The sequence below is a fragment of the Camelus dromedarius genome, chromosome 7 (genome assembly GCF_036321535.1).
Source record: "Camelus dromedarius isolate mCamDro1 chromosome 7, mCamDro1.pat, whole genome shotgun sequence".
Lineage (NCBI taxonomy): Eukaryota > Metazoa > Chordata > Mammalia > Artiodactyla > Camelidae > Camelus > Camelus dromedarius.
In genome coordinates, this window is record NC_087442.1 from 53,273,366 (window position 1) to 53,291,077 (window position 17,712).

General features: G+C 39.8%; 1 long non-coding RNA gene across 2 annotated transcripts in view; it reads left to right on the top strand.

Moving 5' to 3' along the window:
- The first annotated feature begins 1,674 nt into the window (after positions 1-1,674).
- Positions 1,675-17,712, top strand: part of LOC135321690 (uncharacterized) — a 550,688-nt gene continuing 534,650 nt past the window's right edge. The window contains exon 1 of one of the 2 annotated variants that reach the window (XR_010381669.1): positions 1,675-1,751. This is a non-coding gene — a long non-coding RNA (uncharacterized LOC135321690). Of the gene's footprint in view, positions 1,752-1,811; positions 1,883-17,712 lie in introns of those variants that run through there. The other variant, XR_010381668.1, reaches the window with a different exon arrangement.

Here is a 17,712-nt window from a genome sequence, read left to right on the forward strand (position 1 = left end):
GTGCCCCTTATTATTTTTATTTTTATTTTTATTTTTATTTTTATTTATTTATTTATTTTACCTCTCGAGATATCTGGCTCAAAAGATTTTTCTGTGTGTGTATGGAGGCCTCTCTGTGATCTATAGTCCTGCTAACTTCTTTGAAAACTTGTAAGTCTTTCAAAATTGTGCCAGCCGTTTAAGCATGTGGCTGTCCTACACAGCAGTATTATTAGCTACTCTGGTTTAGAATGTTGTGTGGATTGTCTTAACTTTCAGTCACATCCTGCCAAGTATGGATTCCAGGCCATGCTTTCTAAATGAGGCACTTGGACAGACATTTGCAAGAGATTAGGTAACATCCTCAGGTTACCTATGTATGTAAGTGACAAAATCAGTATCTGAACCTAGTCCACCCTCCTAACCACAACATCATGCAGTTTCTCAGCACGGCGTGGCTGTGTACTCGACGGTGGAGGGCCCTTGCCTGAATCCCCACCACATGAAAAATCCCGGGCCCCCTTAAGGGGTAGAACCCTACTTTTCGATCCAGCAAACATTTTGGGGAGGTCTGCGCCATGTTGTGCAGCATGATAGACTTTGGGGAGGAAATACCAAGCTAAGAAAAATACGATCCCTGACTTCAAGTGGGGAGAGGGGATTGTTACTAAGGGGCTCGCAGGGGGAAACACTCCCTCGGCCTGGAGGTAGGAAGCTGTTGAATGAAAGATTCTGTTTTTGTAGGAGGCCTGGAAACACAGATGGGTTTGTTATAGGTTTAATTGTGTCCCCCCACCAAGTCATATCTTGAAGTCCTAGCTCTCAGTACTTCACGATGTGACGTGATCTGGAAATAGGGCTTTTGCAGATGTAGCCAAGTTAAGATGAGGTCATTAGGGTGGGTCCTAATCTAATGTGATTCATGTCCTTATAAAAAGGGGAATTTGGACACACACAGGGAGAAGGCCATGTGATGACTGGATTTCTGCTGCCAAAGAATGATAAGATGGCAGGCAAACCTCTAGGAGCTAAGGAAAGAGGCTGGAACAGATCCTCCCTCACAGCCCTCAGAAGGAAATCACCCTTTCTAGAGACGTCTGGAAATTTGCTAAGCTTCATCTCGGATATTTGGTTTGCAGGACAGTGAGACAGTCCTTCTCTGTGGCTGGAGCCCCTCCGTCTGTGGCATTTTGCTATGGTGGCCCAGGTCAACTAACACAAGGATTATAACCAGAATAATGTCGGAGAGAGAGAGATTTTGTTTGTTCTGGCAGCAGACAAAGGGGATGGGGAGTAAAATTTGAAGATGACATACTTGTAGTTGGAGGAAATAGTAAGATGCCTCTGAATATTTCTGGAGTGAGCAGCCATGTGGCACTTTCATAATTGTGCTTTAGGCAAATTAACCTCACATCATAAATTAAAGACCAGCAAATACTGATTCAGCTGGCTCTGAAATTTTTTGCAGGTGGAAGTCAGTCAGAAAGAAGATACTGCTGCTTGCTCAGAAGGTTCTTGAAAACTGAACTTTCTTTAAAGATGTAACCAACTCTGCCCCTTGCATTTGTGGATGAGGGGAGAAGCCCCACTCGTCCTGCCTGAGGAATTAGGACCAGGGATAATGATGCAAGAAGCTAGATCAATAGGAGGAAAAACATTTTAGAAGTTTCTCTTTCCACCTGTTCAGGCCTTTTGTGGGTAGAAACAACAATAGACAATCAATCAGCAGACCTGAATTTAAGAGTCAGCTCTGCAGTAAACTCTATAACCAGGTCGGTAAATTTCTCCAAATTTCTTGATTTCTGTTTTTTTGTTTTTGCTTTTTTTTTTTTAAAGACAGTGGTGGAGGTACTGGTAGTTATGTTCCTTTCAGCTGCAATCAACAGTCTCTTTAAGGAATGTGGTGAGTTTACTTTGACTTTAGATGGTTTTTGTTTCATCTTGCATCATTTTCTCAGTGGTTTTAAAAAGGCTGAAGTAACACAAACTTCTGACTAACCTAGAACACTTTAAGAATTTACCCATCTGATGCTAATTCTCTAATTAATTGAAGTGCTCATAGAATTTGTGTGATGTCCACAGGGACACAAATGCTCTGAGTGTAAATAAATGTGTTGCAGTCACAGCTGTATGAGGGAAAGAGGCATAGCAAATGGGGGAAAAGTCAGAGACTTGAAGGGGAAAATGAAAAGTTCAGAAACCAAGTGAAATCTCAGAAGCGTAAACAGAAGTCCACTTAGAAATGGAAAGAGGAAATGGGCGAGTGCAGGTGGAGACAAAGAGGAGGGTCAGCGTAAGCCAGCAGCATCCAGGCGATGAACAGGTGCAGCGAAAGAGGTGCAAAGATGAGTGACGTCTGTACACTTCACATCGAGGGGCTGTTTCTAGCTCCGTTACCAAGGGGACTGTTCTCACTAAGTGAAACTAATCAGGGCTAATTACTAGCATCCAACAGTTTTACAGGGGTTAAGGGTAAAGGAAGGGAAAGCGGTGATGTGGGCTTACATGCTGTTGTTATAGGCATGTTTTTGTGACTGAACAAATCCTTTGCCACAGCGGTTAAAAGGAGGCAGGGGTCAGCACACTGTGGCCTTTTGGGCCAACCTAGCTGTCTTCTGTTTTTGGAAATAAGCTTTTATTAGAATACAGCCCTGCCTCTTGTATACTGACCGTCTAGAGCTGCTTCTGCACTTCAGTGGCAAAGTTAAGTAGTTGCAACAGAGACCTTCAGGCCCCCAAAGCTGAAAATATTTACTATCTCACCTTGTACAGAAAGATCTCTGACCTCTGCCCTGAAGGGTCTTTAACATGCATTTTAGAGAGTTCTTGCCTCTGGAAATGTGATGGCTTGGGTTAAAATACTTTTCCTGCTGCTGCTAACTCTGGTCTTGGACTAGACACTGCCACTGTTCAATTTTCAGTCTCCTTCAGGTATAAAATGGGCATAATAACAACCCTTCTCTTCTAAGGTGGTTGCTAGGATCAGCTGCAAGCAGCACTGGCCCTGATTTTCACATCCATCTGTGCTATCATATTGCTTCTCTCCTGCTGTCTTCCGGGGACGACTGCAGTTGGTGTCACTCATGCTGACCCTTTACTAGATGCACTTGTGACTGCCAGGCCTTACAAGAGTCCTCGAAGTTCCAAAGTGTCACAGGTATTTTGTAGCAGGTTAGAATAGAACACCACCATTCTGTTTCAGCATTCGGTAGTGACGTACCGAAGTGATGCGTGTTGTGCTTCACAGTTTTAAGGTTTTCAGTGAAACTGTCCATTTGGTTATATCCCTGAGTACTTCCTTTCCACTAGGATTTCCAGCTGGAAATCCATGGTGCTGTGCCAGTGACAGCCTGACAGGGGGGTCACTTTTCTCAAACGTGTTGTATGGGATCAAGTTGGTCCTTGATGGCTCTCTTTTCCCTTGGAAGGTGTTCTCACCCTGGAGGCTTCCCGGTTCCCGATGCAAATAGTCTTTCCAGTTCCTCATCAGCATTTTTACAAACATGACCAGGATATCTGAACTCCAACAGGTGACACAGTCTAGGCTAAATCTGGTCACTCCTTTGCCCTTCCTAATTCGTCTAAGCTTTATAATATTCAAAGTAGGACTAGCTGAATATATTCAGAAATATTTGATGTACTTGAAGATAATATCAGTGGTTAATATTTACTATATGCCATTTACTAGATGCATTTACTGTAAGCCAGGTCCTGAGCTAATCACCTTAATGTATTATTTTATTTAATCCTTGAAAACTTCCAAGATGTTGTCATTATTCCTACTTTATACATGAGAGCTAAGTCTTTTTAGAAGGATTACATCAGTTGGTTCACGTCACACTTAGTGGTAGCACAAAGTTGTGAAATCAGAGCCTTTTAATTTCAAAGCCCATACTCTCGAGCATCGTCCTGTACTATTTTTCAGCATCAGTAATTGTTCTGGGTTTGAATTGTGTCTCATTAAAACAGATAGGTTGAAGTCCTAACTACAGAGTGTGGCTTTATTTGGATTTAGCGTTGTTGCAGATGTAATTTAAGTTGAGGTGGTACTGGAGTTGGGTGGGCCCCTAATGGGGGTGCCTGGTGTCCTTTTAAGAAGACAGCTCTGGAAAGAGACAGACATATGGGGAGAACCCCATGTGACAAAGTAGGCAGAGACTGGACTCATGCAGCTGCAAGCCAAGGGATACCAAAGATTGCTAGCAAACCAACAGAAGCTTGGAAGAGGCAAGGAACCCTGTAGGTTGCAGAGAAAACAGGAAACCTGACCCTGCCAACCACTTGATCTTGGACTTCTGGCCTTCAGAACTGTGAGATGGTAAATGTCTGTTGTTTTAAGCCACCCAATTTGTGGTACTCTGTTATGGCAGCCCTAAAAAATTATTATCATATTAGAGATGGAGAAACCCTAAGGAGAAAGATGCCACGATGCCATGAATAGAGAACAATAAATCCAAGAAAACATAATAAAACCCAAGCGGGACAAAAGACTAAATAAAACAACTTTCTAAGGAGGAAGGAAAGAGGAAGAAGAGATGAAAAAAAAAAAGATTATAAAGTGAGATCTCTGATGACATCTGATTTTAACAGAACATTCATGAAGAATGAAAGCAGGAATGTCAAACCAAAATAAACAGATATCTCACGATGAACAAGGTGGTTTAAACTTGGTGGTTTGGTGGTGGTGATCTGGGTGCAGGTAGTTACGTATAACTAAAGCCCAAAACTAAATAAATACAGGTTGGATTTAATGTAAACTTCTCAAAGATAAGATGACATCCAAATGTGGCATTCTGTAAATGGCATCCAAAGAAGAAAATAAACTAGAGCAGCACTTCAGACCTACAGCCATAAATTGCCCCATAAAAAAAATAGCTGAAATTGCTCTCTATCAAAATAGCCTATCATTGTGCCCTGCGTTACCCCGGCTGAACTCACTCTCCCCGGTATTGGAACGCAGCACCAGGGAGTCCCTGTTCCGCAGCTGACTCACACCAGTTACTATGCATTTCCATGTGGTTCCAGATAATAGGCACATCCTAACAGGGAGATGTTTCCAACAATTCATAAAGCAGTTAAGCCATTCAAAAGCATGTAGTTATTTTTCTTAACCCTAGTTAATTTGAAAATGGTCATTCTACCTATGAAAGGTCAAGTTGTGTATACAAGAAGCACGTGAATTATTAGGTGTGCAAATGCTTTACATCCAAAGCCATGGTCCTTTTTTCCTCCTTGCTTTGCACCTGCTTGGTATTCCCTTCCTCAGATCTTGTCTACCTGACCAATCCTACTCTTCCTTTAAGGGACAGTTTAAGAAAAACTTTGTCTGTTGAGCCTCTGCAAACTGCCTATCCCTTAGTCCATGTCACGAATCTCTCCTTGGTGCTAACAGTACACTTTAAAAATACTGCTATCTGGCATGTTTGTGTACTTACCTGCACAATGTGAGCCCCTTGTGTGCATGGCCACACCTTACTGGTATTTGTGTCCCTACCTACAGTGCAGTGTCTGGCATAGAGCAGCCACTCTCCAAAGAATGAATGGATGAACAAATGTAATTTGAGAAAAAAATATTAGGGGAGATGCAAAAGAACTTAAAAATCATATTCAGATCTAGAGAGAATCAAGGATTGGGTGAGGACTCAGCCAGAGAATACGTTGAGAGGACAGTAACACTAAATGCCTTTTCCTCTTCCACCTTATGTTGAAAGGTGAATCCTCCAAAAAATGAAGCCAAGATCATGGTTAAGAGGATTGAAAATCGAAGATCAGTGAGGTGGCTCTAAAAGGCACTAGACTGCTTTCAGTGAATGCAAGTCTTAAAGATTAGTTGAAGGGCATTCTAAGGTCTTTTTAAAAAATTCTTTCCAAGCTACTAGGTTATTCTGATTCTTCACAATGTCGACCAAGAATTCCTTTTGCCCCTTTCAGTGCTATCACTGTAGCCAGATGTTGATGATCATGGACGTTAAACAGTACAGTGGCCCAATTTTTATCTTTCCTGCCTTGGGTTTGTTTCCTCTTCAGTCTGATGCACTGCCTTGTTCGTGTCATCCCTCTATTTGGAAATCTTCACTCGTTCCCTACATGCCTCTGGATTGAAGTTCATCTTTCTTAGCCTTCAGTGGCCTCTGTGAATTCATCCCAACCCTTGTTCCCATGTCATTCCTCATCATCCACCAGAAAATCCTTACTTCATTTCATGTTATTCTTTGAAAAAGGCTTAATTCATTAAATGTATCATTGAATATAACTTGACCATTTTATTTTTGAATGAATGTTTTGATGCTTGCTGTCAGCTGCTAATGAAAGAACCCAAACTTCCTGCAAACGTCTGTCCTCTCTCCTGTCCCCTTGATACTTGTCCCATCTTTGTAGTTCCAGCAAAGTCTCCAGCTTTTCCCAAGAAGCTGTGTTTCTTCTGAGAAGAACCTAGTGAGTGGTGTCAAAGTTTGTGTTTGTCTACTGCTCTAGGAGGTTCTATTTTACCCCAGCTCTGGGGTGATCAGGCATACAGTTAGCTCCTATGTCACTATCAAACTTGTATCACTTAGTTCATAACATTCCGTGTGGCACTTAGATAATTGGCTTGTTAGCTTAATGATCCAGTTTGGTTGGATTATCTCTAATAAACTCTCAGCATCATAACTATTCCCTTTATCACTGAGAAAAGCCTGGAACTATGTTTCCTAGAATTTCCTTATTGCATGTCTCTGGATTAGAGTTTCCCAACGTGAAACCCATGCATGAGATTTGGAATGTGACTAGAAGTAGCTATTCTTCTTCGGCAGGAGCAGCCAGACCTGTGGACAGACACAGTTTGCCTTGCAGCTCTAAGCTGATGTCTTAGATGGCTTGGGGTGCCGGAACAAAATGTCATACAGGGCACGTTTTAAACAACAGAAATTTACTCCTCACAGTTTTAGAGGCTGGGAAGTCTAAGAGCAGAGTGCCAGCCTGGTCAGATTCAGGTGAAAGGTTTCTTCTACCTTGCAGACAGCAGCCTTTCTGCTGTGTCCTCACATTGTGGTGGAGGGTGGGGTGGGAGTGGGGACTGGGGGTATTGAGGCGGAGAGCATGCTAGGAAGCAAGTTCTGGTCTCTTCTTCTTCTTCTTATAAGGGCACTAATCCTATCATGAGGGCCCCACCCTCATGGCCTCAGCTGGACCTAATTACCTCCCAAAGGCCCCACCTCCAAATAACAAACCCATCACATTGGATTTGTTAGAGCTTCAGTCTATGAATTGGCACGGGGGACACATTTCAGTCTTTAGGAGACGAGACGCTGAGTGGAGGCGTTCCAGAGATCCTTGAGAGCTGCATTGCCTTCCCGCAGAGCTGCTGAGAACTGTCCAGTTTGGTGCTTTAGGTTGAGATGGAAGACAGTGGTCTCCCCGACCTTAACTCCCCAATCCTCCCAGTGATTTCCTGCGTTGAAACCCTTCACACCTAGAATGCACAAAGCAGCTTTTGTTGAAGGCAGAGAGATGAGAATGCCTGCTTCAACCAACAGGCAGTATTGCCACCGTTGCTCTCTGGGTCCTGCCTGGTGTTGTGACAGGGTCCTTGCACTCCTGCACAGCTTGCTGTTATACCAAGAATGCAAGACCCTGCCTGCTATTTCTTGAGGTTGTGTTCACAGACAGCAGCTCTAACAAATGAGGTGAAGTCCCCCTCTGTGACCAGCAGCAGGCTTGCCTACTGCTTGCTAGGAAAGTGGTAGATTCCCAGCACAGGTTCCTTTGCTGCAACACAACGTACTGAGTGTGCAGGCATCGATCTGGGCCCTCTGCGCCAGCCCCTGGACTTGGGTGGGGGCGAGAGGACCTGACGCAAACACAGTGATGCTCATGCCACTTGCTGTGTCTTGCATCGTTAATCAGTCCTTGTTCTCTAAACCAGGAATCTCTTGTCTTCTGCCAGCATCTATGAAGCAAAAAGAGGCCAACTGACTAGTTTTAAGTGGAATTGAATCAAATTCCAAACTTGACAACTGGGATACAGTTTGCATCCCAGATACTAACAGAAAGGCACACAGCTCCATGCCTTTCTTCTTATGCTAGGTGCTAAGCCTCCTGAAGACAGAAATTTCTGTTTTATTTTGTTCACCTCTGTAGTCCCAGAGATCTGTATACATTGCAATTATAATAGCATTCATTAAATAGTAAGTGAATGAATTAATGAAAGCAGTGGATACAGATTACTTTCAACTCATCCGTACATTCACTAGAATGCCTCAGGGTCATTGTAGAAACACAGATTAACATGATGCACCTCTGGAATTCTGATTAGGAGAAACTTTGATTTTTTTTAATTGTGAGAATTAGTATACCAGAATTTGTCAAGCGGCTCATACGTTGTAGCTTCTTAAAATTATCTACTTTTCTACCCCATTTTTCCAAATCATTCATCCCCCCTCCCCAGTTTTGTTGAGATATAATTGACACACAGCACTGTATAAATTTAAGGTGTACAGCATAATGATTTGACTTACCTATATTATGAAATAATTTCCACAGTTAAGTTTAACATCCACCATATCATATAGATATAAAAAAGAAAAATATGCTTTATTGAAAATTATGAGAATTCTTTAGGATTTACTTGCTTAACAATTTTCAAGTTTACTACACGTAAGTGTTAACTATGGTCATCATGTTGTGCATTACACCCTTGTTGCTTATTTATCTTATAACTAGAAGTTTGCACATTTTGACCCCCTTCATTCAATTTTCCTCCCCTGCCATCCTGGTAACCATAAATCTTATCTCTTTTATTATAAAGTTTTCGTTTTCTTTTTCTTTTTCAGATGCGATATTTATCTTTTTCTGTCTGACTTATTTCATTACCATAGTGCCCTCAAATTCCTTCCATGTTGCTGCAAATGGCAGGGTTTTTTTATAGCTGAGTAGTATTCCATTGTATGTACATACCACATCTTCTTTATCCATTCATCTGTCAATGGATAGCTAGGTTGTTTCCATGTGTTGGCTATTGTAAATAATGGTGCTATGATCATAGGGGTGCACATGTCTCTTCCATATATTGATTTTAATTCCTTTGGATATATATCCAGAAGTGGGATTGTTCAGATTATATCTTAGTTCTGTGTTTAATATTTTGAGGACATTTCACACTGTTTTCCATAGTAACTCTACCAATTTATAACCCCACCACCAGTGCACAAGCATTCCCTTTTCTCCACATCCTTGCCAGCATGTGTTATTTCCCGCCTTTTTGATGGTACCCATTCTAACAATATAAGGTGATACCTCATTGTGGCTTTGATTTGCATTTCCCTACAATCAGAGAGATTTAGTACCTTTTCATCACCAGTTGGCCACCTTGGAAAAATATCTATTCAGGTTCTTTACCTATTTTTGTTATCAGATTATTTGCTTTTTTGCTATTGAGTTGTATGAGTTCTTTTTGTGTTTTGCACATTAACCCCTTATCAGATATACAGTTTGTGAATATTTTTTCCATTCCATAGACTGTGTTTTCAATTTGTGAATCGTTTCTTTTGCTGCACAGAACTTTTCAGTTTGACGTCTTCCCACTTGTTTATTTTTTATTTTGTTGCTTGTGCTTTAGATGTCATATCCAAAAAAATCATTGCCAAGACCCATGTCAGAGAGCTCTTTTCCTATTTTTTCTTCTAAAACTTCTCTGGTTTCAGGTCTCATTTAAGTCTTTAAATCATTTCAAGTTAGTTTTGTGAGTGGTGTAAGATGGGGTCTAGTTTCATTCTTTGACGAATGAGTATGCAGTTTTCCTAGCACCATTTGTTGAAGAGACGATCTTTTCTTCATTGAGTTTTCTTGGCTCCCTTATCAATTACAAGTTGACTGCCATGTGCTTGTGTTTATTTCTGTGCTCTCGCAAATGGTTCATTTTCTAAATGAATCATAAACAACCTTTGCTCTCTGGATAGTTTTTCCTCAGGTTAAGAATTTCAGCTTAACAAAGCTCAAAAATTATTGCAGTTTTCATAAAAATTCCTGACTGTCCTGGTAAAATCTGTGTGGAATAAAATTAGGCATTTATACGATGAATTCAAGGCACTGTTATTTTTCTTGCCTACTTAAAGTAAATGTATTCTCATTGTGAACTACTGTTTGCTGAGAACCATGTATCTTGAATGACATAGATGGCACATTTCCTCTTTTTTCTGCCTCATCATCTCAATTGGAATAAAGTTACTTACCTTTATAATTAATGCTTTTTATACCAACTGTGAAGGTTGTGAATTTTCAGGTAAATATTCTTTTCCAGGCAGCCCAAAGATCGCCCAAAGATTCCCTAGAAATTCAATGATTAATTATCACTGGAAGCTTCTGCCTCTCAAGTCTAATTGTTGCCCAGTCTCTGATTCTATAGCTGAGAGTCATGATTCCAAAGCCCCATCTTAGAGAGCTGGCAATAGGCCATGAAAGTAAACCAGTGGGTAAGAGTCAAGTGAAATGGGCCAAGGTGGTGGGATTTACCCGCCTTTAAAGTAAGAGCTTAGCTCTTTGGTTTAGGAATGGCAGAACGCATTTTGGTTTTAATTTTCTAATTTGTGGTTCTAAATGCCTCAAGATTTAGTCAAGGATTAAGCCTGTGGTTTAACTTCCTTTTTCCTGGGGGTATGAACTGTTTGAGTCAAGCCACCAACCCATATCCCTGCAAATGAAACATATTTGCATTTCTCGTGTGTGTAAGCCTAGTAAATGTTGATTGCTTCCAGCTCACTGACACAGAGCCCTGTACTTTCCATTTTGTTACCAAATAATAAAACCTCAAACAGAGGCACTGTCTCTGGGCTTAACAGGAAGCATGACTCACACCTCTAACCACCAGAGAAGGGAAGCAACAGTGATGCACTTAGATGGTTTAAAATGCACATTAGCATCAACTTTGTAACATGCATTAGAAACAGTGGTCTTCCCAACACAGTCTTTCCTCCTGAGCATGGTTAAGGGCTGAAGGGTGGCCTTACTTCCGTATCGGAGTGTGTGAAATAATATATACCTGTGTTCCACTGGTCCTGGCAGAAGAACCCTAGCACAAGATTTACTATTATACGTTTGCTTTTCTGCATCTCTGCTTATGTATTAAGATTTTGTTGTTGTTGTTGATGTAAAAAATATAAAACCAAAAGAAAAAAAAAACTCATGTTGGCTTAAACAACAAAGACAATGTTTTGAATATTTTGGTTCACATCTAGGTTAGTGGACTTTAGGCAACATTTGATGATCAATATTTCTTTTTTGATGACTCTATAGTTCTTTCATTTTCTGAGGTTGTTTCTTGTTTGTTTCCTTGTTTGGCCATGGTGGGAAAATGGCTGTGGAAGTGTCGGGATGTATGTCTGTAATATAGGATCTGGCATAATATTTTATCTTTAATCAACTATTGAAACAAAGTAGTAGGCTTTACTAATCAGACAAAATTAGGTCACATCCCCTCCTTTGACCCAACCACCAATCACTGTGCACGATGCTGTGACTTAGGCCTGGACCCCCGACTCTCCTGAACTTGTGCAAGAGTGGAGCCACCTCACAGACTGAACGAGGCCACTCAGTCCTCTCCCCTCATCCCTGGAGCTAAGACAGGGTGTCACTGCCAACGTCAGCCCAACCAGATCACTGTCACATGGCACTGACATGGTACTCACAGGGAGGAAACTCAGGGCCCGCTGCACTGTCTTGGCCTGAGATTGAGGAGTTTTATGTTGGAGACTTAGCTTTATCCAAATTATCTTTGTGAGTTTGCCAGATCTCCAGATCTGATCCCTCAGTTATACGTTAATTCCTTTTACAGAGGATTTTTTTTTTTTTAGACTGAACTATTGGGCTTTTGGTTGTGTTTTTAATTTTTTTTTTTTTTTAGGAAAATTCGAATCTAGTTCATGCAACCTCATTTGAAAACCAAAAATAATTCAGTCACTTTAAATGCCATATGGAATAAATAAATGTTTCAAAACAAATCAAACTTAATTCCCTGTAAAAATCATCAGCATTGGTTATTCCGATTAAATACGCAAGGCCAGCAAAGGCCAAGGCTTTTGGCAGGCCTATAAAGGAGAAATGAAAGGAATTAGAAAGCAGGAGACTAAAGTCACTTTGTGAATTAGAAAGTGATGGCAGAATTGTTATTTTTGTAACTTCCCAGAATAAAAAAAATGTGGGCTTGCAACTGAAAATTGGCTGGTGATCACAGCCTGGCAGACTGAGCAAGGGCACTTGTACTGTGTACTTGGATCATCCAGACTCCGACTTACATGAGCACACGCTGAAAATAACCCAAACTGGAGGGAAGTCTTGCCGCCCCGCTCAGTTCAATTCAAGGAACCAATATTGATTCAGCAAGCTCTCTGTTCCGGGCTTAGCGCTGAAGAGAGGATCAAGAGGAGGACGACACTGAGCCTGTCAGCAAGGAGCTTCCTACAGTAAAGAAGTGAGGCAATCACCTAACATTAAAAAATAATTTTAAAATGCAAGGCCCATCTTGAAAGGAGAGAGTGTTTGTATTTCTTGAGTGTCAGTAGGGATGTCTGCCGTGTATAAGGAAACTCATATATGCCAGATAGTGTGTCTAGGATTTTATAGTCTTAAAAAAAAAAAAAAAAGCAAACTTTATCATTTTAACTTAGTGATAAAATCATGGCCAGACAGAACAGCTTACATGTCTTGCCCAAAGTTATCTTGTTCCCAAGTAGTGGAGCCATACAAACTGAGGTTTTCTGACTTTAAAGTGAATCCTTTCCTCCACACCATGTGGCCTTCCTCAGAACCTTCTCCAGATTAGCAGTTTCAGCGTTTTAGTCAAACATCAAAGTCAGACAGAAGTGAAGGAAAACTAAGGTCTTCACCTCCAAGGAGATGAAAATTGCACAATGTATCTCAGATTTTAACAACCCAAGAAAAAGATTTATGAGATACATATATATCACAAGACAAAAAGCAAAAAAATCTAAAGAGTAGGTGTGTGTGTATATATATATATATATATACACACCTATGTAAATATATTCTATATGTAATACATAAAAAGTAATATAAATACACATTAAATATAATATATATACAAATATCTACTTTTTAGATTTTCCACGTTCTTTCTGTTTCTCGAGTACCACTCTAGAGGGGGAGAAATTGATCCATCCCTACACCAGAAATTGAATATTTATTCCACAAATAATTGTTGACTGCCAGCTTTGTGTTAGTCACCAGAGAGACGAAGTTCACTAAATGAATAAAATAAAACTCCTTCAGGAGTTTATAATCAAGTAGGGAAGACAAATTCATAATCAACTGCAGTTCAAGGTAAGTGCCATAAAACAGAGAGATTGCAAGGAGAAGAGAGAAGTGGGGAGTAAGGGAGAGGAGGAATGGGAAGTTTTGCAGGTGGTTAAATTGAGGATTGAAGAGTTCACTATGCTGATAAGAGGAGATGGAAGAGAACTCCAGGCAGGAGAAATTGCTTTTACATAACTATAGAAAGAACATGTCACCTTGGCTAGATTTAGGCAAACTTTAGGTTGAGGTGAGATTTAGTTTGTTTTTTTTGTTGTTTTTTTTTTTTTTCCCTGTATGTCAGTGATCTCTAAAATTTTGACTGTGAAACCCATCAGTAAACATTTTTGAATATGAACATCCAAGATGTGTGTATTTCTGTGGTTTACAGTGCTGTTTTCTTCTGTAAATATAGGCAAAGCTCAACTTATGTCTAAATTTTAAAATCAATGACAGCAACAATAGTAGTTATAACACTAAGTGCTACCATTTATTGATCGAAGAGCTTTCTTCCAAACTATTTTAAGTGCTTTTTGTGAATTTTAAGTGCTCCTGTGCCCTTTGCAGCAACCCTATACAATAGATGCAACATTAACCCTTTCTCGTTACTAATGAGAAAGTTCAGGTATAAATATACGTTTTAATTTTTTCTACCCACAACTTCATAGGTCATTTAGAACTCTCTATGGTAAATGTTAATAGGGACTAGGTTTGATGGTGACACACAAAGTCTGTATTGAACATCCTGAGGAATTTTAGAGGTGCTTGAAAATGTGTTTGTGTGTGTAAGATTGGTAAGAATCAACGTTAAATGTCATTGAATGTGCCTTCCTGCGTTTGGTTTTCCACAAAATAGTTTTTGCATTCCTGTAATTAAACCAGGAACCCTTCTGGACCTTTATTTTCTGTTTACTAAAGTTCATCTTTATCTACTGTGATTGGGCAACTCTGTATTGTTTTCCTCAGGCATTTTTCAAAATAACATTTTTCTTTTCAAATTATAAATGTGTCATCTTTCCAGAAAATTTGGGGAAAAAAGAAAACTATGAGGAGAAAATCATGGGTGCATATTCCACCAACCACAGAAACCACCGTTCACGCTGTGGTATAGACGTGCGCCTTACCAGTTTCTTGATATCCATGGTGGGCTCTTGGCTGGTGTAGTCCTTCAGCTAAGGCCTCGCTCCACCTCCTCACTCCTTCTACATCAGCACATTTTTCCTTTATACATGGGAATTTAGTTCACTCTTTGCCAGCTTTAGATATGGTAATTAAGCCAGATTTCATTTAAGATTGCTTACTTACTGATCTCTGGATAAGAGGAAATTTTCAGCCCTTTGCAAGAAAATTTCTCATAATTTCCTTTGAAAGCCAACGTATTTATGAGAGTGCTTTGCAATAAATCCCTTTCTTTTATATCTTCTAAATTAAACCTACATTGTGTTTTGAAGTCTTTGAAAGTTATAAAAAAAACAGTTGTTATTCCACCCATTCCACTGTACAAAGATGCCTGCCCACAAGAAGGGGAAGCCAGTTAGGCAAACATGTAAGTGGAGTAAAAGACGATGTTCTTGTAGAAGTGTGTAGGGCCTCAGTGCTGGAATTAGTGTTAGAGATAGGAAGACCACCACGAGAGTATTCGTAGGTCATATAGATGTGAAATACATCTTCTGATAGGCTTGTGGGTGTCAAGACGACGAGCAGTTTAGAGCGAGGGCTCCGGAGTGTGTCTGGGAGTGGAGATAGACCGGAGGAAGGCAGAGAGGGAGACAAGAGACAAGAACTCAATTATGGGAAGCCCTGATGGCCACACAGAGAATGAAAGATTTTAAATGGAGGCAACAGCAGCAGATAAACCTGGATTTAAGTCCTAATTTGTCGAGGTCCTCAGCGGTAATTTTTTTTTTGTCTAGAATAATAATCACAGGTAACACTTGTAGTTTAGACTTAACACAGCTCATAGCACAGCCAGTTTCAAATCTCAGCATTCTAACCTCAGAGACCATGTACCTGGCAACTCCACGATAATAACTCTCCAAACGAGGGAGGACTGTGAAGGCAAAATTAGGGGCCTGAGCTCTGGAGGCAGAATGCCTAGGTGAGCTATTCTCAAAGCATTGTCTGTGGGCCCTGAGAGTGATCAGGGTGGTTTCCGAGATGCTTTCATGAAGTTTGCAAAGTCAAGATCTTATAATAATGGTAATCAGCCATTATTTGCTTATTTTCAGTGTTGACAATTGTGCTTACTGTATAAAAGTAATGGTGGATGACATTTCTGGTGTCTGAGCAGTGAGGTCAGAAGGATAATTCCCATTATCCTCTAAGAAATTTGACTTTGAAGATAGGTAGGATAGGTGCTGCTAAAGATGAAAAAAAATATGGGAAGGAATATTTAAAACTTTAAACAGGTACATAAATAGGTAAATAAGTCATTTTTTAAAAAATGGTATTGACTGGAAATTGTCTCTCACTGGTGTTGAAGTAGGCAGATGAGTGTTTGATGATGTGAGAATTGTAGAAATGGGATCCAGAGTAGAGTTTAGGAATTAACACTGAGCAGCAATGTTGATAAAAAAAGATGGCCCAGTGAGGGCTACTCTATACTATAGGTGCTCTAGCAGGTGTTGGCTATTCATTATCATAGTTAATATTTTCAAAAGTAGGTAAGTAGGGGAAGAGATCTTTTTTCTAAGATCCAGGGGAAGAAGGAAGTGTGGCTTATCTATGGATAAGTTAATTGGTATAGGTTTGAATTTAAACTAAATTATTGTAATTCCGAGAGGAGCAATACCGTGGAATAAACCAGGGAGAAGGAGCTGACCATGGTTTAAGGAGCTGTAGTGGGCAACCTCTAAGGTGGTCCCCAGTGATCCCCATTTCCTGATACTCACTCCCTCATATGTAATTCCCTTCCTTTGAGTGGGGACAGGAACCTGGTGGCTTGCTTTTAGTGAATATCATGGAAGTGATGGGGTGTTACTTTCAAGATTAAGTGATAAGAAGACAGGCCCTCTGTCTTATTCTCTGTCAGATTGCTTGCCCAGCCAGAGGAAGAGGCCAGTATTTAGTACCAGCCTGCGGCCAGCTTTTGGCTTCAGTGACTTAAACCTCCACTAGAGTGTAATGCTATTTTCTTCAATAATGTAAAAAAGAAAAATCAGTTATCAGATGGTGAAATTCCATTTTGGATACACAGATGTAAGTTTTATGCATTTTATTCACAGTCTCAATCGAGTGTATCTGCTATTTGGCTGCTTACGCACATGTAGAATTATGAGAAACTTTTGTGAAATCTACTTGCTTACCCCGTCACCCCTTTTTATATCCTATTGGTAAAGACTATTCTGAATGCAGTTATAATGAAGATGTAGTTGGCATATTTCTCACCCGCAAATTCAGAACTTTGATTCTGATCTGATGGATTAAAACTGCATATTTGTCCCCTTCTTAGCTGCAAACCCAGATAAGAAAAGATGCTCTAAGATTAAAGAGAATTGCTTTTTAGTACATAGGCAGATTTTTTCCCTCTTAACTTTTAATTTAGCTTTAGATAGAGTTAAATGTCTATTTCCAACTATCCGTCCATCAACCCATCTATTCATCCATTTGTTCAACATATACTTAGTTCTTGAATATCACCTGAATTCAAGTGCACTTAAAAACAGACAGGTCCTCCTTTACAGACATCTCAGTACCATTACCATCCTAAGACAAGAAAAAAGCTATTTTATGGTAAAACATATTTAATATTATGTATCAAATATTATTTAAGCTCTGTGACTATTGGAAAATTTTCCTTGAAATAACCATCAGTGAGCTTTCTTTCCCCTCTTCCTCCTCTTTTATACTTGCCAAATATAATCCAGTATTAAAAGTTATATTACAAACATGTCCCTGAATCAACTATCCATAGGAAAATAAAGATAGATACTTTTTAAGCAAGTGAAAAAAAATGCTATTCAAATGTTGGACGTATTGAAAAATAACATTCACATAAATTGTTTGAACAAGAAAATATATTGAACAAATGTATGTTTTGAATCCACTGACTCAAAACAATCAAAGGAACGAATTTGTTAAGCTGATTTTAACTTCTTTTGTCAGTTCTTACTTGAGGGATTAAAACATACTGGAAAATCAAGCATCTTGGTAACCATAATGATCAGTTTTACTAGAGGGAAAAAAACCAGACATTTCCCATGTTCCACATCTCTGAAAAACTGCACAGTTACCTATGCTAAGTGGTTTCTGAGTAAATGGATTTACAAGGACCCTCAACGAGAATGGATAACACAGGTGACTTTTTAGACAGCATGTGAAATTTAAAGTAAATGATGCTAAAAATATGCTACACTTGTACCTGGTCTCTGCTCCTACAGTTAAGTGATCAGAGCAGTTCTTCCTTACCATCAAAGCAGATGGCTCTAATGATTTTTCCAGCCATTGTTAATT